We start from the raw sequence: 26,622 nt of genomic DNA, 5'->3' as shown, positions 1-26,622 counted from the left end.
TTAGTCCCAGACTAAGTGAGTATAATTTGTTTAACATATGAAAAACTCTCTAGGAAAGCCAAACATCATTTTGGAGTAAGTACTGTTGCTTTTGCATTCATATCTAGGGGAAAATGAGAATTCAGAGAAAAAATACAAATAACAACTATAAAGTTGTCTGAAAAGAAATGAAAAAGTAAATATTATGTTGATAATTCCCAGGATTTCACATTGGTTTTATACTACCTATAAGGTATAAAAATGTGTATATATATATGTGGTAAATTTGGTTAGATCATTTCACTGAATTTTAGTTTTCCTTATTGCTGGAATGTAAAAGAAATTATTTCATTGGATTTCCATCTGTTCCTTATGTGCTGAGAAAATAGAAAACTAGCAAAATATAACAGAAGAGTACATATCCTCTGGCAATAACATATTTTTCTGTCAAAGAATTGCTTGTTTCCTGAAAGAATAAAATTTGACTAAATGTCAGAAGAATTCTTTTTCCTTAAAACAACTTACTTTTTGTTTGACAAGAACTGATCGTTTAATTTCCTGTATTGTGAGTAAGAGCACTCTTACTTCAATAAAAGCATATTTCATTTGAGTCTGGCTGTGTATATATAACACAAAACAAAATTGGTGAATTCATGCAATATTCTAACCATTTATGATATCACTTCACACCAAAATAAACAAAGTGCTTGCTTGAATGCTTCTAAGAGGTTATTTTGTGCTACCACTTCCAAGGAAGAAACATCGGTTTCATCATTGTTTCTTAATAATGATGAGATTATGATAATAATAATATTGGATGGCATCTATTTCTAAACTCAGCAGATATCGTCAGTACTATGGAGGGAAAAACAGTACTCTTTTTCTTTTGAAAGCACTCTAGCACACACATATTCACTACATTTACTATGATATTGTTTGATTTACAAATAATATACTATTAAGAAGAAAATTGTCCAATTAGTCTATGTGGTGTGTTGATCTGGATTTTTCAAATCACATATAAAATATAGGATGACTTTTTCCTTCAAATAACTAACAGAACAGAATTAAAATTGATTTAACTGCAGCTCATTGGATTTATGGATTGCCAAGGTGTTCTCTTTCAGAATTCATGGAAATACCAATGGTAAGGCTAGGGTTTGAGGTGTTCCTATAATGCTGCTAAAACTTAGCTGATCGATGCACACTCCTGCCTAATTCATCTTGTGACAGATGTCGGAATTAGCAAGATGGCTGCTTGGCTTTAGTTCTGCCATCTGTTGTGAAGCTAATTGATTTTTCTGTTTTAATCAAGAAACCAAAAGAATTCTAGAATTTTCTGGGGCACACAGAACTTGGATACAACTTTTCCTGACTACATATTTATTTATTTATTCAACAAGTATTTACTGAATTTCTGTCCTGTATCTGTCGGTGTTTGTATGCTGAGGACACAGTGACAGACAAAAGTGACAAAGCTTATATTATTGTACAGCTCATTTCTATGGGGAAAAGATACAATAAAAAATAAATATGTGATAAAATTAATGTGATTAGTCTTTTAAAGGAAAATAAAATTGGACAATTGGATGAAAAGTGATAATAGTTCATAGAATGAAGTTATAGTCTTACATATAGGGTGGTCAAGAAAGCCTTTGTAAAAACGAGATTTGATCAGGTATCCAAATGAAGGAAGGTGAGCCAAGACATTTAGAGTGGATGGGTATTCCAGGCAGAGAGCAGAGCAAGTGTGGAGGAACTAAGGAGAGAGCATGCTTTATGTGTTTAAGAAATAGCAAAGGGATCAGAGAAGCTGGGCTGGAGTGAGAGATGGGAAGACACATGTGAACTAGATTAGAGAAGAAGCCAAGGACTTTCTCAAAAATGCGTTGTAGGGAAGAGTTCTGCAGTTATTTCTAAGGTGATAGAAAACATAAAAGGAGGGTTTTGAGTAGAAGAATCTGCTGTGCATTTTTTAAAGATTCCTAACAGGTGCTCGGAGTATGTATTGGAGGGTGGACGTGAGGTGGCAACAGGAAAGCCAGACAGGGAGCACTTATGGTGGTCTTATTTAGACATGGCCATGGTTTGGACTTGAGTGACTGCAATGGAATTTGGTGGAAATAAGGATAAATTGAAGATTAACAATGATGGCTAAGAGAAATTTTCAACACAAACTGCATGATACAACCATCTAGGGAGATGTTTTAAAATACTGATATCTACCTCCTCCCCAAATTAGTTAAATTAGATCTCTAGGATTGTGACCATGAGCATTAACAGTTTTTAAAAGCTCACAGGTGATTCCAATGTTCAGTTAGGGTTAAGAACCCTTCCTTTATGTACATTATATAATTAAAAATATACAACAATTTTATGAGAAAGGTACTCTCACTTTGACTACTTAGTAGATTAGGAAACTGAGGATTTAAAGGCTAAATACCCAGCTGACAGTTGTGTAAGGTAGGATTACTTTTATTTTCAAGCATTTTTATTATATGATAGTCAATACATACAAAATAATATCTAGTAACTGTTAGCCAAGTTATTTCTATATGCTAAATCCTGGGAACATCAAAACAGTCTACCTATGTACACAGGTAAGGCATATACTATAATTTATTTTCTGATATTTTGTTTTGTCCTTCTTTCTCTTTTTTGGTGTAAGATGGTTTTTAAAGTGTCATTTTGCAAGGTAAGATTTGATTACCTTTGAACCTGATTCAGATACATTACTCTTAATGGCTATACCTGTTCATTTTCTGACTTCAAGTTTGGAATTTTGTCTGTGTCTGGGGACCAATTTCTTGGCCATTATTCAAAGAACACAAAGAAGAAAAAATAACTTTATCAATTTAAATACATATAATCAACCAAAAACATTTCTATTCACTCTTCTTCAACACTCTCCTGCATAATACCTATTAAGCTGCAATTCTTGCGAACTTTTCCTTGTACTATTTCCTGATGTTTATTTTGTCCCAATTACAATACATGAAAATTTTGAGAGTGTCATATAAGTGTCATGGTGAAGTGTTTTGTTTTCTATTTTAAATGCAAACTCTCTACCTGTTGGCTAAGCATCACTCTTAATTGTGATAGAAACCAGAGGTTGTCTGGGGAAGCCAGTTCTCTGGAAGAAAAAGCTCAAACTTGTAGCGTTTGCCAGTTTCAATGGTGTAAATACTCCCACCATGACCAAACTTAAGCTACCGTGTCATCAGTAAACACAGATTTGGAAAGAAATGTGTAATAATACATCATTTTATAGTATTTCTACCATGCAAATAAAATAGACATAAATGTCCTTGAGTATAAATAATAGTAAACTATAGTAAAACAAGTATAAATTGATGAATTTGAATATTTATCTTTTTAAATATAATTTAAGTATGTTTATATAATTTAATTTTTAATAATGGCTATGTTTAACACTAGTTCTCAAAATTACTGAAAGTTTAAAGATTGGCTGTCATAAACCAGTGTGAGCTGGCTCTAGCACACCACTGTCTCTGATCCTCTTTGATGTTAAAATTTTAAGAGAGGGGTTGAAAACACCTCTAGGAACAGTGAGATTACTATCAATGTAGGAAGAATCAAGTCGGAGATTCTACAGGGAGATAAACAAATTTCTGAGCCTTCAGTCTGAGTAACAGAACACACATTTCTTTCATATAAATTAGAAAGAGTATTTTTTTCCTTCAGAAGAGTGCTTTGTACATAAAATTATATAAATATGTTTAAGTATATTGAATGTAAACGTTCTGTTGTACGACATTGCCAGTCAAATGCACTGGAGCTGTATGTGAGTGTTTTTAGCTCAGTTATACTATGAATTAAATAAGATTGGGTCAATTGATCTGGAAACTCAACTGCCATTTATAAAATATGATTTTTGAACAAATATTTTGGGTGCTTCTGACTTAGAGATGATTATTTGAAACAAAACCACTTATTAAACTGGCTATTTGTAATAGTTATTATTATCTTTTTTATTTTTTATTTTTTATCATAGTCAGTAGAAATGACACCAAAGAGATGATAAACTTCTTTGAAAATACAACTTGCCATACCAAAGTAAAGATCATTATACAGTAATTGGTAAAAGCCTCGTAGTAAATTGACTAGATGCATGGATATGTCATTCATAATATAAAACACGGCATTTATAAGTATTTTTCCCATTCAGATAATGTGTTTTCCAAATAATTTTCCATAGATTCAAATTATATTTTTATCTTGTGGTTTATGTTTATTTGAATTATATTAAACTAAGGAGCTTTACTTATTTAATCAAACTGATCATTCATGTTAACCTCGCTGTATATCTTGCTTATATATCTTGTATTGTTCTGACAAGTTTTGAGGATAAGTGCTGTAAACTCTAGGTGGAACAACTAAATGGGATCCTAAAGATATTCCAAGTATACCAGGTGCTGAAATGTATTTATATAAAAAATGAAATAGCTTCTGAAGCATAATAGAAATAGGAGTGCTTACAGAAACACAAGAAATAAACAGTATACTTCATAAGCCTATGTGCTGAGTGAGAATGAGCTTCCAAATTTACTTGATTTGTCATATAGATTGACAAGCAATTTTATTCCAGACTTTATTTTGAGCAGTTAGTTCTTACTGAAACCTAAAACCTGAGTTTAAAAGAAGCACCTTTTTAAAATTTAGTTCAAAACATAGGACAATTGATTGAAAAATATTTCACGTACCAAATACTAATATAATTTAGTATGTTCATTCATAATTCATTATGCATAAGTATTTGAGGAGGGTTAGAAAGTTACTTAATTTCATTTAATTCAAACAAAATAGTTTGTTAAATTTGAACATATTTTTTAAATAAAGCTGTTAACCTTTAACTCGATAATACAGAGATTCCCATACCACTATTTCTGCTAATGAATCCAAGTAAATCAAGTTGATCATACTCTTTCAACCTTTGGAATATGAAGATCTTTAGTGCAAATAATGTTTTGAGTTGAATAGCAGGCCTTTAGAATCTTTGCCTTTATTTTATTAAATAGAAAATGCCTGCATGCATTTTCTAGAACTGATAAACTGTCAAGTGAATCATGAAATGTGGGCCTTGAGGCTAATTTATAGCACTACTATCTTCTGTACTGAGTAAAGCCACTTTTTTTTTTTGAAGACTCTGCATAAATGTTTTAAAAAAACAACTGGTTAATGTGTCCTATTTTGAGTTCTTTATTATTACAATCTTAAGGAGATGTTTGGTTAAAAGGAAAGATGCTTTGAAAAGACACATACAATTCAGGCAGTTTTCTATTCATGTAAGAGCTCTGTTTCAGCATTTTAAGATTTCGTTGCTTGAGTTAAAAATTATTAACTAATATTGTAAGTAGTAAAAGTATATCGACTTAAATAGTAATGCAGAGATAAAGTCTAATGTGTAACCTTTATGCAAAATATTTTCTTTCTATTCTCTCTCATTTTGGATATTTGAGTTCAGAATATTTTCTAAAATATGACAGTGGATTTACTTGTACTTTATGTTTTCTTAATTTACATGTTGATATGATTATCATCTTTCATCAATCTGTTTTGTAATCTTAAATTTAAACTGATTCCTTGGAGATTTTATGAAAATTTTTACATTTGTATGATGAACTTATGAGTGAAATGAGTTTCTTACGAATTATATTACTATCATTCATCTTAATAAATTTAGATATAAGTTTTACAAATAAAAGGGTTGTTGCAAATGAACATAAAGGCTCCAATTATTTCCCCTCAGGAAATTCTATTTTTAAATTCTAGGCCGTTTATTGCTATGCCACCCTGAACGTGCCTGATCTCATCCTATCTCAGAAGCTAAGCAAGGTCGGGCCTGGTTAGTACTTGGATGGGAGACCACCTAGGAAGATCAGTTTCTGTAGGCAGAAAAAGAAATTAAATAAACTCTAAACCCAATAGTTTTTATCTTTTAAGGATAAAAAGGTCTTTTTTCATTAACTACTTTTTTTTTTCCCCAACAATTTGGTTGGAAATTTGATTGAAAACTGAAGGTAAAGTGTTCCAGTAATGATTTCATATCCCAATTTTTGCATTTACTGACCATGTAACCCTGTAAAATGACAACTTCCTTGAGGCTCTAGTTATCTATAAAGAGAGGGTAATAATCAGGAAACACTACCTATGAAAAGTGATTTGAAATTCTACAGTATTTTACAAATATTACTTACATTTTCAAGGTTAAGTCCAATTGGTAAAACAATAATTATGTTGCAGAGATGAAAGAAGAAACAAGTCAGAGTTGGAGACTGCAGGAGAGAAGGATGTTTTTCTGAACAAAGACCTGTACAAGACCAGTCGATTAGTCTCTGTTTATGGATAATAGTCACCTACTGTGATAGAACTACTCACAAAACAGGTTTTCTTTTTCCAAATGGATTAAAGTGAAACAGGAAATATTTAAATACATCAGTGGGTATCAAACTTTAACATTATAGAATCATCAGGAAGCCTACTTAAAACATCAATTGCTGAACTTCACTCCCAGAATTTCGATTCAGTATGTCAGAATGAGGCTGCAAAATTATAGTTGTACGAAGTTCTCTGATGAACTTGAAGCTACTGGTTCAGGAACCACATTTTGAGAGTAACTTATTTAGACTGTAAATAAGGAGAAAGTTAGATAGTTTCAGTTGGTCATTTAGTAAAAACTTGGCTAGCATTTACTTTGATGAAAAGAGACTATTTTGGATTAGATGACAGGATGGCGATTACTGATTGGGTCCTTAAAATACAAGAGTCACCATATAATTTACCATTAGAAACATATAATTTAGAGTTCAGAGGGAATTTAGAGTTAATCTGCATCATTTTCCAAATGAGAAAATGGAAGCCAAAAGGAGATCAGTGACAAATAATTACTGAAAAAATTATATAATTATAAAAGTCGCACAGAAAGTTTCTGATAAAATGGGGCTGGACTCATCCACACAGTGCTCACCCCACTCCCAGAGATGCCTCTAGACAGCATATTCCTCTTATCAAAGGAGGCAAAGAAATAGAAGAAGCATGAACTGGGGAGATTTACTGTTGCCTAGATACTTGTGGGGAGATGGGCATAGCACATTGTAGGGATTTCTCATGACTCAGTCAGTCACATTGGCTCTAAGAAATTAAGATGCTGATTACATCCATGGATTTTTCTTTCCAATTATGCAGTTAATAAAGACTCATTAAAGTTGTCAAGAATCAATTAACTTCTCATTAATGCAGCCTAGGTTAAAGAAGAAAAAGAATACGAAGTCTATTTATCTTTAGATTGTTCTGGATTTCCACTTAACAGTTTTTAAAATATTTGTCCCCCTAACTGGGGCCTCACCTGCCTAATTGCTTAGTTTCAGTTGGTTCTCATTAATATGTAAATCACCTTTTTCACATTCTAAGGTGGAGTATAATATGTCTGCAGGGGATGTGCAAGGGTAGGATGAAGAATTGGTTTGGGCAGTTTGTTGATGCAAATACACAACTGCTGCTCTTTTATATTCACATCTCAGGAGAAGCTGCCTTATGAGATTTCAGGCAATTGTATTTTTTCTGTTCTACAGCAGTAGATTGGTTTGTTACCCTTAAACAGAATCAATCAACTGGAGTCAAGTCATTGGGTACAGGATCAGCAGGCAGAGTCTGTCCTTGAGTCATGATGCCAGAGAGCTGAAATGTGTTTTGGTAAAGGTTTTATGTGCTGGGCTGAAAACTAGCTTCTTGCTAGAGCCAGTAGTGATTTATACCCAGCAGATGGTAAAGAATACTGATTTAATTTAGTTTTACTACACGACTAGGAGAAGAAAGGTAACTGATTTAAATTAAAATTTAAAAGTATATGTATATTTTTATACATAGAAATGTGTAAATATATTTTATACAAAATACACACACACTTATCAGATTTCTTGCAATAGAGATTCCAAGATGCCCTCTGAGCTGTCACATAAGAGTGCTGGTTTTAGCACTGGCCCATGCTCTCTGTAAAGGCCCTTGCTGTCTCACTTAAAGTTTTTTATGCCCCGACTCGTATCTCCACGATCCACCAAGAAGCCGACACCAATGCAAGAGCAAGAGGGAGTTTATTTCACACTCGAGTCCGGACCGCAGTCCGCACACTGACGCAGCAGTGAGTAGGAGGCAGTCCTGAACATAGGGCTTCAGGGGTATTTGAAGGGAAAAATCGTAAGCATGGGGAGCGATGCCTTGGCATTACAGGATTGGTACAACAAGCTTGTCTCTTAGCAGGATTGGCTGGGTGATGGCACCAAGGAACAAGGAGGGGAATTTGGAGAGTTACTTTCCATAGTTGCTCTGATTGGCTGAGTCTAGGGTGGGGTGATCGTCTTGCTATCTGCAGCTTTTCCGGGAACTGGCCCGTGCTTAAAATGGAGTCTTATACCTAAGATGGAGTCACTTTGGTTGTTCAAGTTCACATGAGATAACTAGTATGAAGCATTGTCATTTACAGCCCCAGGGGAGTGTAAAGCCTCAGGATGGTGAAAGAGCCTCTGGTGGATTGAATCGGTCATCTTGGAGCATCATTAGCCCTGTATCCTGACTAATTTAGTTTACCCACTTTAGAGAACGATATTCTAATAGGAATAGCATCTTGTTGATTTTTCCATTTTAGATGAATTTTCTTCACCAAAATTCTGAGGCCCTTGTAAAGTATAACCAGAAAACATATTTTAGGCTTATAATATATGCCAGACCAGAGCAATGAAAATCATGTTTTTGGAATCCAAGAAAGAAGCTCGGAATCTTCTATAAAGACACGCATATTATACCAGATAAGCAAAATTAACTGCCATTAACTCCCTCTGGGACTCTGATACCCTGATCCAACATACTTTCCTAGTGTATCTTTTATGGCGCCACTCTGTGTTATTGCTGCCATGGGTCATGTGTCCTCCTCCCATGCAGAAGGCAGTGGGAGCCAGGCTAACTATCAGGGACTGATAACTGGACATTTTTGGCAAAATGAGAACCAGTAGAGCTTCCAGAGACCAGGCCTCTTTAAGTCCTGCTGTTTTATTATAGAACAACATCTGGCAAGAAGTGAAATTGATGCGAGAGAGGGCAAATTTCCCTGAGTCTGGTGGACACCAAGCCCTCCATTGAGAGAAGAGGGTTCTTTGGTGGAGAGTGTAGAAAGAATTCAACACATGCACCAAAGTTAGTCAAAAGGAAAGTTTATTAGGAAAGGGTTAACACTCCACAGATAAAGCTTGATCTCCTCTCAGAGACAGAGAATGAGAGGGACCTGGAGAGTTCTGGGAATTCAGTATACATACATATCATTCTTTAGTTCCCATTTCTTTTAATATGGACATACAGTGAAGAGGGGGGAAGGGGCAGACTATGTAGCCTGAAAGATCTGCTGGCAGTTCCCAGCCTTTAATCCATAGGTTCCTCCATGGCTTTAGCCACAGAGAATGAAAGATCTTATTTGTGTAGGGCGCCACTTAAAGACTAAGTTCCTGTTTCCTCTTCCTTTGGTGTGGGGAAATGGGTTAGCAATCCCAGCAGGAATCTTCCTCTGTTCTAAAGGTGTCCTCTGCGGCAGGGCTGCAGGGCTGATCGGCATATTGCAGTCTCTGAAAGTAGCTCGATTAACATTTTAATTTCCTTGCCTCCTTTCTACTTTAAAAGGACTCCTTTGTACATCTCAGCCAGCATACCACAAAAGGCAATAAGAATGCTTTTTAAATTTATAGAAATGTGTACCTTGAAGATGAATTTTATGAATGGTTTTGGCTCCTTGAAGATGTACTTTTTATTAAAATAATGGTATTATTTTGGATACATATGAGCACTGTTGATTGAAATAGAGTTCATAATATTACCTTCAATTAGCATTTGTTTGCTGATAATTAAAGCCACTTGGATACTGAGGCATGAAATAATTGCATGTTGTTTCTCAAGTAGGTCTTCTATTATCTACCAGAGAAACTCTATATCGACTGTCTTAAATAAACCACCGTTATTATTTTTCATAAATATAAACTGTTATCTTCCACATGCAGGAAACTGGGCTAAACACTGAAGAACAAATTGGGGATATTCAGTCATCTATAGAAGTTCATACTTTAAAGCGCTTACACTTTAATTGAGTGAACTCAGGACCAGCTACATAATTTACAAGGTTTAGTGCAAAATGGAAATGTAAGACTCTTCATTTAAAAATTAAGAAATTCAAGACACCAGTTGTCTTGCATGAATCCAAGCATAGAGTCCTTCTGAATGCAACTGTACAAATTGCATACACCCATGAAACTGCTCTAAATGAAACAAAAATGTACATATATTGAGCATTTCTCTATGATAGGTGTAATGTGCTGAGCTTTTTGTTTTGAATGATCTCATTTAATCCTCACAATGCTACCCACAGCTTACTGAAAGAAAAGTGAGGCTCAAAGAGGTTGAAGACAGGTCACCTAACTGGAACTTCAGATCAAGCTATAATCAAGCCCTTATTTAGAGTATATGATATACATATAAAACTGTAACAACCTATTGATCAGCCGGCCAGAGGAGACGAAAATGAGGATGAGATTGAGCCAAAGCGAAGTATAAAACAGGCTTTATTAGGCTCTGCGGGCGAGGTTCACTGGTCCCAAGGGAAGGGGCCAGAAAAGTCCCACGTGTCTGGGGTATAAGCGCGGTTTTTAAAGGTTTTGGCCCAGGATGTCGGTGGGGTTACAGGGCGGGGACTTTTCTGTTTGGCTGATCCTGGGATGTCGCCCAGGAAGTCTCTGCTGTAACTTTGGTCATGAACTGTTGGCCATCTTAGGTATTGAGTCACCTGCCCGCTGGTGTAATGGCGCCCATGAGCAACCAAACATTCCCGGCTCCTTAAGATAAGAAATGGGACGTTGGTGTCGTCTGGCTGCTTCCTGCTGAGGAGGGGCGGCATAGGAGGGGTATCTTAAGGAGTCGGGGTGTCTGCGCCACCCAGTTGGGGATCGGGCTGGTAGGGGCCAAGCAGCTGGAGCAGCATTTGGTGGACGGTAACTCTGGATATCTCATGAAACCGCGTCTTTAGTAACTCTATAAAACATGGAGCTGTACTAGCGAGGTGATCTGTCTCTGGAGAGAGGCAAGGGATTCTGCAGTGGCATCTACAGTGAGCTGGAGGCGGTTGGTGAGGTCCCGGGTTTGGGTTATGGAGAGACATGGGGGCTACCCTTGGACCGTGGGATCTAGTTGTTTAGACAGGTAGGCTATCGGCAAAAGGTGGGGACCAGCTAGATGTCCTAGGACTCCGACCATAGTCTGTTTCTGTTGGTCTGCATAGAGAACGAAAGGTTTAGTAGGGTTGGGAAGGGAGAGGGCTGGAGCTTCGGATAGTGTAGTAACGAGGCAGTTGAACGCTGACCTGACTTCAGTGGGGGAAGTTAGGGGGCCTTCTGGAGTTTCTTTGGCAGCCTGACATAGAGGTTTAGGTAGGAGAGCGAAGTTAGGGATCCAGCGATGGAAGAAACCAAGGAAGCCAAGGGCTGACTGAATTTTGGCCGCTGTGCATGGCGGTTGGAGTTCACGGATAGCTTGTAAGCGGTCGGCTGTAATGGCCCGAGTGGAGGGAGAGAGAGAGAGAGACCAAGGTAGGTTACAGTAGACTGGGTGCTCTGAGCTTTAGAGGATGATACACGATAGCCTTTTGAGAATAAGAAATTAAGGAGGGTGGTAGAGGGTCGGAGGCATTCCTTACTGGAGGGAGAGCGGACAAGAAGGTCATCGACATATTGAAGTATAGCGGAAGGTGAAAGGTCACAGGTGACTAAATCAGAGGCTAGGGCTTGGCCAAAAAGATGTGGGCTGTCGCGAAAGCCCTGGGGGAGGACAGTCCAGGCAAGCTGTTGTGTTTGGTGTGTCAGGGTCTTCCCACGTAAAGGCAAAGAGGAATGTAGAGTCAGGGTGTAAGAGAATGGTAAAGAAGGCGTCTTTAAGGTTGAAGACAGGGAAATGAGAGGTGTCGGGGGGAATGTGGGAGAGTAGGGTATACGGATTGGGAGAAAGAGGGACGACTGCAGAGTTAATGATACGGAGGTCTTGGACCAGGCAGTACTGGCCAGAGGTTTTTTTAATGGGGAGGATTGGGGTATTACAAGGAGCTTCTATGCCAGCAGGCAAGTGACGATAGGTTTTAGTCCCTGGAGGTGTTGTTTAGGGATTGGGAACTGGGGACGGTTGGGAAAGGAGGTAGAAGAACGAATGAGTGAATGGGGTCCCTTCAAAGGAGCAATAGAGGGGTTGGGTTTGATTGGGGTTGGAAGGGGTTCCGTCTACACTGACAACAATGATCTGGGAAGGAAGAGTAAGGCCCGAATGAGAGGGAAGGACCGAATAGGTAGCCCCCCGTATCCACCAGAAAGGTGATAGACTTACCTGCTACCTGGAGCATGACCCTGGGCTCCGTGAGGGTGACCGGAGTGCCAGAACCTGGGCCTCTTCAGTCTTCAGCCAGTCCTAGGAGCTCGAAAACCGGGTGTTGTCCTTCATCCACCCCTCCGCGTGGAGGCGCTGAGGGCCGAGGAAGGCCCGGGCAGTCAGACTTCCAGTGGCCCGGCTGCTTGCACTGAGGGCAAGGCTTTGTCAGTGGTTGAGGATTGGGGCATTGGCAAGCCCAGTGGCCGTCTTTGCCACACTTGAATCAGGCACCAGGTGGCGCAGCTTTAGGGTGGGTCCTACAGGCTGCAGATGACTGTAGTCCCCCCAACGCGGGCCACAGGGCTGCAACCAAGGCTTGGGTTTGGAGGCTGACCTTTTGTTGGAGGCGTGCTTGTCAGGCAGCCTCAGCCGTTTCCTCTCGGGCGTTGAATACCTTAAATGCCATTTTCACCAGATCCTGAATCGGGGGCTCGGGACCATCTTCGGCCTTTTTGAGTTTCTTTTTAATATCAGGGGCAGACTGGGAGATGAAATGAGAGGCTAGAACGGTAACCCTGCTGCGAGAGTTGGGATCTAGATGGGTATATTGAATCAGCCTCCTGGAGGCGGTTAAGGAAGAGAGCGGGGTTTTCATTGGCTTGTTGGGTAACCTTACGGAGTTTGTAAAAATTGACTACTTTGTTAGACACGGTCTCCATACCTCGTAGGAGGTATCGGACAAATAGATCTCTCTGGGGAAGGTTAGATCCCTGGCCGGGTTGGTAGTTCCAATGGGGGTCTTCTCGGGGGATAGCCTTTTCCCCAATAGGGACTGTATTATCAACTAGATGGTCGCGGTCTGCCTGTTGGATGGCCGCGGCCCTAACGCGCTCGTGCTCTTCGGGGGTTAGGGTGGAGGATGTAATGACACGAATATCATGCCAAGTCAGGTCGTAAGCTTGTGCAAGGTATTGGAACTCTTTGATATAGTTAGATGGGTCGGCCGAGAAGTAACTGAGGCATTTTTCGAATTGGGAGAGATCATGGAGAGAGAAAGGAACATGAACCTTGACTACTCCATCTCCTCCGGCCACCTCTTGGAGAAGAAGGAGGTGGCCAGTAGAGGAGTAAGGTTCACGGGGATGAGATCAAGTATGGGCGGCGATGGGAGAGAGGAGGGGACGGAGAGCGAGGAGGCATCAGCGGTTGGGGCAGGGGTAGGGTTGAGGAATGGGGGGGGCAGGGGTGGCGGGAGCTGAGGACTCGGGAAGGCGGTAGGGCGGAGGAGAGCCGAGCAGTTCGGGGAGGTCGTGTTCCGGAGGAGAGTCGATAGGAGGTTTGGGGAGGTTGTGTTCCGGGGAGGGATCAATAGGTGGCTTGGGAGATGGGGGTGAGGAGGAGGCAGTGGGGGGTGTGGGACTTGGGAAACAGGGGGAGTGGTTGGGGGAGTGGGCCAGGAGGATTTGGAGGATGGAACAGGGGGAGCAAAGGTCTGGACGGGAGCATAGATCCCAAAAGGCCTGTACATACGGAACTTCGGAATCTTTTGAGTTCAATTTACAGACATTTTCTAGGTCGTTAAGGACTTGATAGTCAAATGTGCCCGTGGGAGGCCAGTGGGAGTTATTGGACAGGTTATATTGTGGCCAGGCCACTTGGGACAGAAAGAGCAGTTTTTTTTTTCTTTTTCAAGGTCTGAGTGTAACCCAGGCGGACAAAGTTGGCCAAGCGGCACCCTAGGGGTGTCTTAGGGTCTGGTTTAGACTCGGCATTGCCCGTGGTCAGTCTCTCCCTTTGTCAGAATTAATGGATCTAGCCTCACCCTTGGAGTCGGGTACTGGGAGGAGCGTCCTCGTCCCAACCCGAGACCCGGATCGGAGTGGCGAAAGCCACAGAGCCAAGCTGGGCAGTCTCATACTCTCTGAGAATGACCGGTGGTGGAGGCCCTAACAGAAGGCCTCCTGAGGAGGAAGGGGAGGCAGAGGGAAGACAGGGGAGAGAACTTACTCACGAGCAGCCGGGGTCCAGAGAGAATGAGTTGGAGACTGGTCCAGGGGAGGGTAGCTGCCCCTCCAAGAGGCAGCTAAAAATCCCTCCTGGGTTTCGGCACCAAATGATCTGCTGGAGGAGATGAAAATGAGGGTGAGATTGAGCCAAAGTGAAGTATGAAACAGGGTTTATTAGGGTCTGCGGGCAAGATTCGCTAGTCCAGCAAAGGGGCCAGGGAAGTCACACGTGTCTGGAGTATAGGCGCGGTTTTTAAAGGTTTTGGCCCAGGATGTCGGTGGGGTTACAGGGCGGGGACTTTTCTGTTTGGCTGATCCTGGGATGTCGCTCGGGAAGTCTCTGCTATAACTCTGGTCGTGAGCCATCGGCCATCTTAGGTATTGAGCCACCTTCCCGCTGGCGTAATGGCGCCCATGTGCAACTGAACACCTATGAGGTACTAAATGCTGAATGTCTGAGTATTATACTCAGTAAAAATTTTAATTAATTAATTGATTTTAAGAAAGTCAGCTAAAAATCTATGATATTACACAACCTCTGAAAAATTCAATTATCATTGTGTAAAATTAAATCAATAAATCAGCCAGTGTTGGTGATGTGGGAAATCACTAGTACTTTTGATTTGATACTATGGGAAAAAATGGGATTTTAAAGATTTTAATTTTTTGTTTTATTGTCTTAGTTTCTGACAGCTCAGTCGATCATCTTCTTAAAGCTGCCCTTGTACAAAATGATGTGGGATTAAAATGATTAATAGCATTTTCCTTGACTGCAAGTTTCAACCCTTGCCCCTGAAAAGCTCTCTCAAGTACTGTTAAAGTCTTTTCTCCATAGCTAAAATTCAGTTTGCTAGGATGGAGTAATATTATTAATGTCTTAAGGACAAAACCATTTCCAAATAGTGTTAGCTTTTGCTAATTTGTTTTGTGAGCACACAGTTGGTTTATACATATAAGAAATATTATTCTCAAAATAATTTACTTGAATGCACTTGAATCATGTCAATTTAATGCTTATACTTAGTAAGCATTCCATCTTGCATTTGTCAAAAACCTAACAGATAAGTACTGTATTTGATTAGAATACGGAAGACAATAAAACTCTTACCTCTTCGTATCAGCTCGGAATAACAAAGAAACCACATCATTATTCCGCTGAATTTAGAGAATCTTAAAATAGATCAGTGGATGAAAACACATATTCTAAGTTAATGTTTATGCCACTCCCTAAAAAACGATTTGCTGAAGTTAACAGATATACTTGGATTAATTTCTACTACCAGAAAGTAAGGTAGCACTCAAACAACACAATGATGAGGATGTGTCAAAGGAATACAGGAACCAACCAAAAGAGTTCTTAATGGCCAAACATGGAACAATTTGAGCACTACAATAAAAATGTGTTATTGGACTATAACCCAAAGTATAAAATAAATGATTGAGTTAATAATATATGGAGAACAATAGTCAAATCTCCATACTGAGAAAAACCAAATAATTTTTGTGTATATTCTACCATCAAAGGTAGGGAGCATTATTCTATACCCTATAAATATGGGGTGCACATGGCACCTTCCTCTAAAAAGCATGATATGGAAAGGGTGGAAAAAGTTTCTTTGTAGTAGAGAAAACTGATAAATACCTTCTCAGCTAAATTTTTAAGGTTAACATTATCAGTAATTACTCATGAAATAACACGCACTCTTGATATCATGTGATATGAATGGCACCTACCTCTGTGAACTTCCTCCCCAAAACTCATAACCCTGTCATAAGCATAAGAAAAACATCAGACAGGTTTGAATTGAGGGGTGTTTCACAGAACACTTGGCCAATTCTCCTCAAAACTGTCAAGGTAATCAAAACCAAGGAAAGTCTCATAAACCGTCACAGTCTAGATAGAGGAGCTAAAGGAGATACGATGACTAAGTGTAATGTGGTATACTAGAGCAAAATAAGAAAATTAAGAATAAACTAAGCTTTGGATACATTAGACAAACTGGGCCTAAGATCATTGCTATCATGCAAAAACAGCATTAGTATATATCTATTATTAGGCTTCAACCTCATAGGATATTTTAGTGGAGATGTAATATTGAGTACTGTGCCAATGTTTGCTATTATGGACCATGAAATAAAATATCATAAATAAGACTAATTCTTTAAGATGGTATTAATTTTTAAAAATTGTATCTATTAGTCTGGTTTTAACACATTAAAAATGATACCCACTTTAGGAATTTATTGCTCAGATAGAAGTCACCTGTTAGCAAGTCAGAGTGCTACATTTTGTTGAGGATACATATGATAAAGTCTTATGTTCCCTAAGTTTTCTAACTAATGAACATGAAGCATCTCTTTTTGTCAGCCTAAGTAGTTTTATCACTTTATTGCTTTCCTGGCAAGGCCACATCCTCATTTAATAGGCCATATATGTACAGAGAGTTCCTTTCTTATAAATAAATGGTTAGTGTTTATATGTACAGGGAGTCTTCATCTTATAAATAAATAGTTGTGTTATAAAGATTCATTTAAAAGTTGGTAGTTTAGAACTCAAGATGCATTTTTTCACAGATTCCATTTTATGAACAATAGATAAATTTACAGGCAAGTCCAGCTAATTATGTTTAGTTGTGTTTGCTATAATTATTTAGTTGATAATTTTATTGTACAAAATTGGTAAAATAAGAAAAAGTAAAAATAACATGCATGCTATCTTAATCTATTTTTTTCTTTATTTATGTGAATGCATTTTTACAAAATTGAAATCATTTCACATGTTTTATTTTTTTAACTTGCTCTATTCATCTAACATTTTAAAATATTGCTGTTGTATTTGGGGGATTTGTTGCCATTAACATTTTTATTTAAAAAAAGATAAGATATAGTACAAAAAGTCTGTAATAAGGGAATGTCTTGTAAAGAAGAGCACTAGATAACTGCCGTCTCCAAGGCCCCATCCCTAGAAATAGCCTGTTTCAATTTTTTGCTATTCTCTAAAGTATTTTTCTTCACATTTTTAAGCAACATGCCTGTAATGCAATTTCTCTTTAAATTGTTTTTAATTAAAAATAATCAATCATAGGTTCAAATGGTATAAAATTCAAGCTATATATTTGTTATATGGTAGAAATATTCTTTCTACCACTGTCCCCTATATTGTCCAGAAGTTTTATAGGAAAGCAGGTAAAGTTTTTGAAAATTTAAACTATTCTTATATTTGACTGAATTTGGCTGGACATAGAATTCTAGACTGAAACCATTTTCCTTGAGAATTTGGAAGATATTGCTCCATTATATTTAAGCTTTCAGTATATCAATTCTTCGCTATTTTTATTCTAGGTTTTGTATAAGATCTGTTTCCTACTTAGAAGCTTTTAGGATCACCAAGGATAAGCTTTCTTTATCTTTGGTGAACTAAAAATATCAAAAGAAGTGCTTTGTTTGCATCTCTGTATTTATTCATTTAGCTGGGCAAAAGATAGGCCATTAAAGTTTAGAAACATATCTTTCAGCTAGTGAGTATTTTATATATAGTATATATTTATTATATGTATTCTTCTTAGAAATGCTATTAGTCAGCTGTTAGATCTCCTATGTTGATTTTCTTTATTTATTTATCTTTTTAATCTTCTTATTGTCTAATTCTTTGTCCTTTTTTTGTCCATAGACATTTTCTCAGTCTTATTCTCCAACTCTTGTTTGAATACTTTATGGCAACTATCATAATTTTAATTTCCCAGTTCTTGTTCTTGTTCTCTGTTCCTTTTGTCCCTTTTCTTAACAATATACGGTTCTTGTTCAGTGAATGCATTATAGTCTGTTATCTCTCTTTGGTCATGAACTACTTTATTTAAATACTTTCTTCTACTCCTACATTGTGAGACACCACGAAGTGACTATAAACTCTGCATAAGAAAGCTTTGGACCTCCCTGAAGGGCAGTGTGCTGGACAGCCAACTTTACCAATGCGGATCTCCAAATTACAGTAGGTCTTTTCTTTTGATTAATTCAGAGTCTATGGAAAAGGACATTCCTTTTTGCCTATTGGTATCCTGGAGCTGGGGCTGGGAAGGGGGGCTAGAAAGTCAGTTTTACCCTTTAGTATACAAGATTTAATTTAATCCCTATTTTTTTTTAAGTCCAACCTCTTATTTTTGATACACCGTAGTGCCTGGGTGCCCGAGGCGTACAACCTTTCTGGAGAATACACCTCAAAATTTCTCCTTGGTTTGAGGAGTGGTAGTTGTCAGCAGGGTGATGGAAACTTGGAAAATTCTGATACAGATTTTTAAATAGTTTCTTTAATTCTGCCACACCTCTCCCTCATCTTCAATGTAGTCAGTTGATCCCAATCATGCTAGGGCAAATTGATTAGCTTCTTATTGGTAACCCTGCCAGCAGACTTTTAAGTATGGCCTTTATTCTGCCAAGTAATTTAGCAATACTCTGTCTGTTTCCCCTCTTCATACATTGTATTCAGATTTAATGTGCACTGGATTTGTTTGAGTGCAGCAGACACACATTTAGTCTCTGAAGTCCCAATGAACATATATTGATCATTTCTACCATGTAATTACATATTCCTCCAAAACACATAAACAAACCCTTGAACATACACAATAGTCTAGTTCTATTACATGGATGGATGACCATAGTTTATTTGACTAAATCCCTATGGTCAAACATTTAAGATTTTTACATGAAGTTTTCTATTACTATATACATAACACTGAGATAAAAATGATCTCATACATAAACCTATGAATATATACACAATGATTTCTTTAGATCTAAGTTCTAACAGAGAAATAACTGAGTCAAGTTAATGAAAAATTGAAAAGCTTTCAATATACATTGCTAAAATAGTATCCCCCATACTTATTAACATGTTATCAGTTTATATAATTGTAATGAAGAAGGCTTTCCATTTTCTTACTTAACAAAAAATCTTATTTACTTTTTATCTTTTCCAATTTGAGGTAATAAGTGCTATTTCTTAGTGTATAATTATATTTTTAAATTCAAAACTATTCATCTTTTTTGTTAATCCCTTTTACTGTAATGCATTGAATTTCTGTCCTACATCAGATATTTTTGTAAATTTTCTTTTAACTCTATTATAACTAAATAGTAAAATTTTTATATTACTTTATCTTAATCCTAACTCTGTAAGACATCTAGATTGTAACAATAGTTAAATAACTTTTAACACTTACTGTGTAACAGACATTATTCTAAACACGTGACATATGCAAACTTATTTGTTTAACTTCAGAAAGGCATTATTATTATCTCATTTTACATATAAGAAAACTAGAATTCTTTATGCAGAGAATTTTTCCCACTATTTTTCCATAATTTATAATATTACCTTATTTCTACTCTACTAGTTGTGCAGTTTTAGAAAGGTCAATTATATTAGCAGTTTGTTGTCCAAATATTTATATTCCTACTGATATTTTTGTCTAATTGTTCTATCATTTACCAATAGAGTTTTTAAAAAAATTTCCAACCATGGTTGTGGATTTGTCCATTTCTCACTTTAGTTCTGTCAGTTTCTGCTTCCTGTATTTTAAAACTTTTTTATAAATTATATGCATTTTTATAATGTTATATCTTTCTGAATAACTGACCTTTTATCTGTATAATATATCCCTTTACATCTATGATAATCTTTATTGTTTTTAAATCCACTGTCTATACTCTTTTCAGCCTTAAATCTTCCTTTACCATTTCTCGCATAGTATTTTATGCTGGACGTGAATTCTTTCAGTTTATATTTATCTGAAATGTTTTAATTTCACTTTCATATCTGAAGTGTAATTCTACATGTAGAATTCTTAACCGATGGTTCTTCGTTGCTGTTTTTAACACTTTGAATATATTATTTCAATGTATTCCGGACTCTATTATTCCTGATGAGAAGTCAACAGTTAAACATAACATTTTCCCCTTGTATGAGATGTGTTATTTTTTTTTCTTTTTTTCACATTCATATTCTCATTCTCTCTCCCCTACAATCTCATTCCTTTAGCAGCAACATCATAACTGGTATCATTCTTTTTTCTTCTGCTTGAGGTTCATTGAAATTCCTGGATCAGTAAGTTAATGTTTGTGTTGTTTCTTCAAATGATTATTCTGCTTTTCTGGAACACCAATTATGTGTAGAGTGGACTAATTGATATTGTTCCAAATTTCTGAGGCTTTTTTTTTTTTTCATTATAGTACATCTTCTTTTTCTCTGTTGTTAATATTAGGCAGCTTTTATTAATATGTTATCAGTTCACTGATTGTTTTTTTGCTTCATCTAATTTTCTGTAGAATATATGTATAGTATTCTGAGTCTGTACAGTTTATTGTTTAGTCAAGGATATGGGCAGCATTTATACGCAGATTTGGAGACATTCTTCCTGTGATTCCCCTACTCCTATTGCTTCTTTTGTAAACTTGAACTGCTTTCCTAGCTCTGAGCTGTGTCCTCTGAATGAGACTTCTGCTTTCTATTTCTCCAGCTGAGCACTGGTGAGAGAATGCACCCATTCAAAAAGCTATTAACTTTCAAATCTCACTTAATGAAGTTCTATCTTTTAAGGGTAGCTTTCTCTCTCATGCTGCCTGTTTTTTTTTTTTTTTTTTTCTGTGCCTACATGTCCTACTGTCCCCCTATTACGTCATTTGATGGACAGTTAGATATTTGCATAGAGTTGATATTCAGATTTTATGTCTCACCTTTTCTGCAGCTCTTTTGCTTCTGGGATTCCCTCCTTAAGTATCTAGCTGCTCAGCCACCTTTAGCCTCGGTAGTCAACCACCTTGATCTGACAAGTCTTCAGAGTTGTGAGGGTTGATGAAAACCCTTACGCAAAAATTCACAAGAGTTCACGTCTTAGAATTACAGTTGCAGTCTCTCAGTCTTCTCATTTGTTTTATTTAGTCGCTCTCCATTTCCAACAATAGTTTTTTAATAATATTTTATTCAGTTTTTATAATTATTATTCTTGGGAGGGTTCATACAACCATTTCATTTTGCCATAACCAGATGCCAGGATTCTATCCCTACAATTTGAAATTTTATTGTATCAGATACTAAATATTTATATGCACTTGTGTATATTTTAGGCTTTCTAGACTGTCAGAATTTTTTTTATTATTACTCTATTTTTTCAATTTGAAAATGAAAGTTAATGATAATTCTATTTTACCTAAATATATTGTGTCTCTCTTTATTCAAGTCATTTCTCTCAAAACGTTGCAATTGTTTTCATAGTTTTTCATATTTTTGACCAGCTTATGTCTTATTTGATATGTACATTGGATAATATTTGTTGCTGTTGAGAATTGGCTCTTTTTCATCATATTTCATATGTAATTTCATACTTGTAACATAAGATATTAATTTTTATAGTTTTATATACAGCTATCTCATTGAATTCTATTGTAATTAATTTTCAGTTAATTATCTTGGGTTTTCTCAGTATGCAGTGATTATAAAGAGTTAATGATATTTTATATTTTTAATAACATGAATCATATAATTACCTGTCCTATGTTGGGCAGGCTTTCCTTTGCTTTATGCTACACTTGAAGCTGTACTCAACACTTACTTGCACCCTCATCCCCACCCAAAAGAAATTCTATTCTACCATATTGGTATCCAACATTTCACAGAGGATCCTTAGTAGGAAATATGAATTGTATATTGCACAGTCTTTTACACACACACACACACACACACACAAAATATCATTAAATATTTCTTCTTTGTTTTTCAATTACAGTAGGCATTCAATATTATATTAGTTTCTGGTGTACAGCATAATGGTTAGAATATATGTAACTTACAAAATGATCCTCCAGAAAAGTTTAGTACCCACCTGGCACCATACTTAGTTTGTTTCCATTTGGTTTGTTCATTTGTTTTGTTTTTTAGATTCCACATATAAGGGAATTCATATGGTATTTGTATTTCTCTGTCTGAGTTATATCACTTAGCATACACCCTGTAGATCCATCCATATTGTTGCAAATGTTAGAATTTCATTCTTTTTTATGGCTGAGTATTATTCTATTACATACATGTACCACTTCTTTATCTAATGGTATATGGATGGACATTTAGGTTGCTTCCATATCTTGGCTATTGTAAAAAATGCTGCAGTGAATACAGGGATGTATGTATATATTTTTTCAAATTAGTGTTGTGCATTTCATTTGATAAATACCCAGAAATGAGATCTCTGGGTCATATGGTAGTTCTATTTTTAATATTTTGAGGAACCTCTATGCTGTTTTCCATAGTGGCTGGACCAATGTGTAATCCCTCCAACAGTGCATGAGGGTTCCCTTTTCTCCATAACATCAGCAGCACTTGTTATTTGTTGATTTACTGATGATGGCCATTCTGACAGATGTGAGATGATATTCCTTTTCTGAAGTTTTGTCATAGTCTTTCATTTGGGAGGTGTTTCAGTCTTCTCATTTTGGCTTCCTCCCTGTGTTTGCGTCTATGTATTAGGTAGATCTGCTACAACTCCTAGTCTTGGCAGGGTAGCCTTATGTCGGTAAGTATTCTATGGCACTCAGTGCCACATTCTCCCCAGTCACTGAAACGGGTGCTCCAGCTTTGTCCCTTGTGTTGGTTGTGTGTGCCCTCCTATCGTAGTTGGACCTTGATTGCTGTTGGAACATCAGTTGGTGGGATTGACCCTCAGGTTGATTGACTGTGAGTACTAGCATAACTACAGTGGATGAGCTGTCATGTGGGGACCTATCTCACAGAGCAGGATTTGCTTAAACAGGGCTTTGCTTGCCAAGTCTGCCATTTGGATGTGTCATTAGTGGAAGTGGTTGTGCAATCTCTGTTACAGTTTGATGCTGGCCACGAGGTATATTGATTTGGGGGTCTCTTGGGACGGTCTTCAGTGCCGGCCAAAGTCAGCCCCCCTCTATGCCAGCCCAGAGCTACCTTGTAGAAGCTACAAAATGATCTGCAGATGGTTGCAACCTCTGTTGGGCTTGGAGGTTCCAGGGAGAGGCTAAGCTGCCATCAACACTGGTGGCTACTGGTGCCGGGTTTGGGATTACTTAGCAAGAGGTATGGGACATGCCAAGGGCTGTTTCTACTTTTTTGGGGTCTGTGAACTTTCAAAAGATTTAAGGAAATTCTGAAGCATGAGTCAAGTGGGCCATTTGTGTGGAAAAGCCACTGGAAGAGGTTTGGCTGGGCACTGGAGTCAGATGTGGCGGTCTCAGGTTATCACCAAGGTGGAGTGAATATTGTTAGCAAAGTCAATGCAGTGCTCAGATTTGATGCCCATCTGCACCTACTAGCTGGGTGAGAGGAAGGGCTCAACAAAGGAACAATGGCTTCTGTAGGTACTTCCAGCACTTTCTCCAGTGCCTGCCAGCTGTGAAGATAAAGGGCTTAAGGAAAGAACAGTGGTGTCTGCCAGCACATCTGTTTTGAAAGAGCTGCTCATCTAGCCCTTGCCTTTAAGCCAGAATATTCCTCTCCATATTTCCCTGGCACTTTTTAATGATGCCCCTTCACTAGAGCTTAGGTCGAGTGTTTTTGAGCAAGTGCTTGGACCCTTTAAGAGTATGCCTGGATCAACAGGTATCTTTATCTCACCTGGATGAAGACCTGCTGATTTTCACAGCCAGATAAGAATGTGGAGAATCCTCTACTCAGCATGGGTGCCCTCAGAGGGTACCTACACAACTGAGATATCTCTCCCAATTTTTAACACACATAGATGTGCCATCTGCCTGTTACACATCTTTACCCCTCTTACAAGTCTCATTGTGGCTTTTTTATATCCTTAGTTGTAGGAGTTCTGTTCAGCTAGTCTTCAAGTGTTTCTCAAGGATGGTTGTTCAATCATTTATTTGTAATTTGATGTCATCATGGGAAAAAGTATGCACAGATTTTACCTACTCCACCATCTTTACCAGAAGTCTCTTCTTATAACTGTAATCTAGGCTACCAAATGTAGATTTGCATTCTCATTCTGATATTCCTGTGCTCATATTCTTCTTTCTTCCTAACTAGCTCTTGCTTTCCAAATTACCTCTGAACCTTCTCTGATATAAGGACCACTTGGCTCATAGGCCATTGATGTGTTTCTCTAGAGGTGAAGAGAAGGTTGTCCAGCTGCTAAACAACCAAAAATGAACAACAACAATAAAATTCTTGATGTCTTAAATTGTCTGAGAATGAACCCTGGGATAAAAGAAAGAATCACAGTAAAAGTAACTACCTTTGTCTTACTCTTGATATAAATGGGAACATCACTAATATTTTACTATTCAGCATGATTTTGACTTAAAGTTTGAGACTGAAATATTTTATTACATAAAATATGTTTTAATTACTGGCTTACGGAGATTTAAGGAATGTATGTCGAATTTATTAAATGCAATTTTAGTATCTCATAATTTCTTATTTAATTTACTGATGAGATGCATTTAATGAATATATTACCTAATATTAAACAATCACATGTTTTTGGTATATACCCTACTTTGTAATTATGTAGCATTCCTTTAACAAGTTGCTATATTATTATTTAGTATTGTTTTCATTAAATTTTCTAAATTTATATTTATAAATGAAGTTTATTAATTATTAAATTTGTTAGCAGCTGTTTGGGGTTTTTTTTGTTTGTTTTTTGTTTTTGTTTTGTTTTTTGCAATCTCCAGATTTTATATCTGTGTTTTTTAGCACTTAGAACAAAAATCTCTAGGGGGTTAACAGTTTGTCTTTTTTAATTTTGGTAGTGTTTGGGAGGAAGAGAGGACAATGTATTCATAAGTATGCTTTGAGAAAAGTCAACTATGAGGAAAAATATATTTTTTCAAAAGAGAAGGAAGGAGAGGGGTGTGCGTGTGTATGTGTGTGTGTGTGTGTGTGTGTGTGTGTGTGTGTAGGGGCATGGTTGACATTGAGCAAGAGCAAGAATTGATTTTAATACTTATATTTTATAGCCATATGCTGGTTTATGTTAGTTACAGTGTTTATCCTAATCTTCCATAATTATTAGATTTTTTAACTGAACATTAGAGTTTTTATGGAAAACTATGGAAAGATATATGATTTAAGAAATTCTAAGGCTGAGTTTATTTGTAATTGTCTTTCTGCTGAATTCACATATTAATAGTAACTTCCCCAGATTTTTAAAAAGTTGATGACCATCTTAATGCTTTAAAAATATATTTATTGTTATGGCCCGGCTACCTTGAACAAGCCCGAACCCATCTGATCTTGGAAGCTAAGCAGGGTCAGACCTGGTTAGTACTTGGATGGGAGACCACCTAGAAAGACCAGGTGCTGTAGGTACAAAAAATTTAAAAAATAAGGGATTGTAAACTGACAAGGTCCTTGCAATCTGTGAGGTCAACCAAAGGTTGCCTCTCCTAAAAGTAAGCAAATAAATAAACAAGCATATAAATAGATTACTTCCATGTTTTCTAAAGTTTAATGTTCAAGAATGTGTAAAATCAACCTTGCCTCATTTAGGCAACATACTATGTTTTGTTTTGTTATTTTCTGATGTGTGTAAGCTTGTGTATCCTGTAAGTTTGAGTTATTCTTCAAGAAATGATTGAGAATCTCATTGTATATTTTACATGATAGCTGAACAACTCTTTATATTAGATACTTCAGTTCTTGTTGAGAATAAGTAAATTTTAATATATTGTTTGATAAATTTTGATTTTGCCTTTAGGAAGTGTAACATAATGGTTATACATAGAGTATGGACTCTGGAGACAGACTGACCTGGAAACCACACTCTTCAACTTACAGTATGACCTGAGGCATGTTACTTTCCCTCTGTGCCCTCTGTTTCCTCATTTATAAAATACATACAGTAGTATAACAAAAGATTTGTGTGTGGTTAAAATGAATTAAAGCATTTAAAGAATGAATTAAAGTGTATATGATATACAGTAGATATTCAGTGTTCACTATTGTACTGTTTCTCAGTTTGTTTCTTAGTATTCTGAAGCCTTACTAATCCACTTTTAATTACACAATTTCTCATAATTTTAATATTTTACATTTGCACTCAAAATTTTATTTCCATCGTTGCTCTCTACATCAATCATTGAAGTTTCTGACATATATAATTTGTAATTCTTCTCATAAAGATTAAAATTCCACTATTGAATTTAAGTTAATCTTCAGTTTTTCTTGCATCAATACACTCTTAGCCCACTTACTTCCAATCTT

The 26,622-nt window shown here is 37.0% G+C and overlaps 1 protein-coding gene and 2 pseudogenes across 4 annotated transcripts in view; all 3 read left to right on the top strand.

The window, feature by feature from the left end:
• The window catches only part of MAGI2 (membrane associated guanylate kinase, WW and PDZ domain containing 2), a 1,221,159-nt gene that overhangs the window by 442,308 nt on the left and 752,229 nt on the right, over nt 1–26,622 (top strand). The gene's annotated exons all lie outside the window — the stretch shown is intronic.
• Nucleotides 5,776–5,894, top strand: LOC118611167 (annotated as a pseudogene).
• LOC118611172 lies at nt 25,610–25,728 on the top strand (annotated as a pseudogene).

Source organism: Rousettus aegyptiacus, unplaced genomic scaffold (genome assembly GCF_014176215.1).
Source record: "Rousettus aegyptiacus isolate mRouAeg1 unplaced genomic scaffold, mRouAeg1.p scaffold_m13_p_13, whole genome shotgun sequence".
NCBI lineage: Eukaryota > Metazoa > Chordata > Mammalia > Chiroptera > Pteropodidae > Rousettus > Rousettus aegyptiacus.
This window is presented reverse-complemented; position numbering and strand designations above follow the sequence as displayed.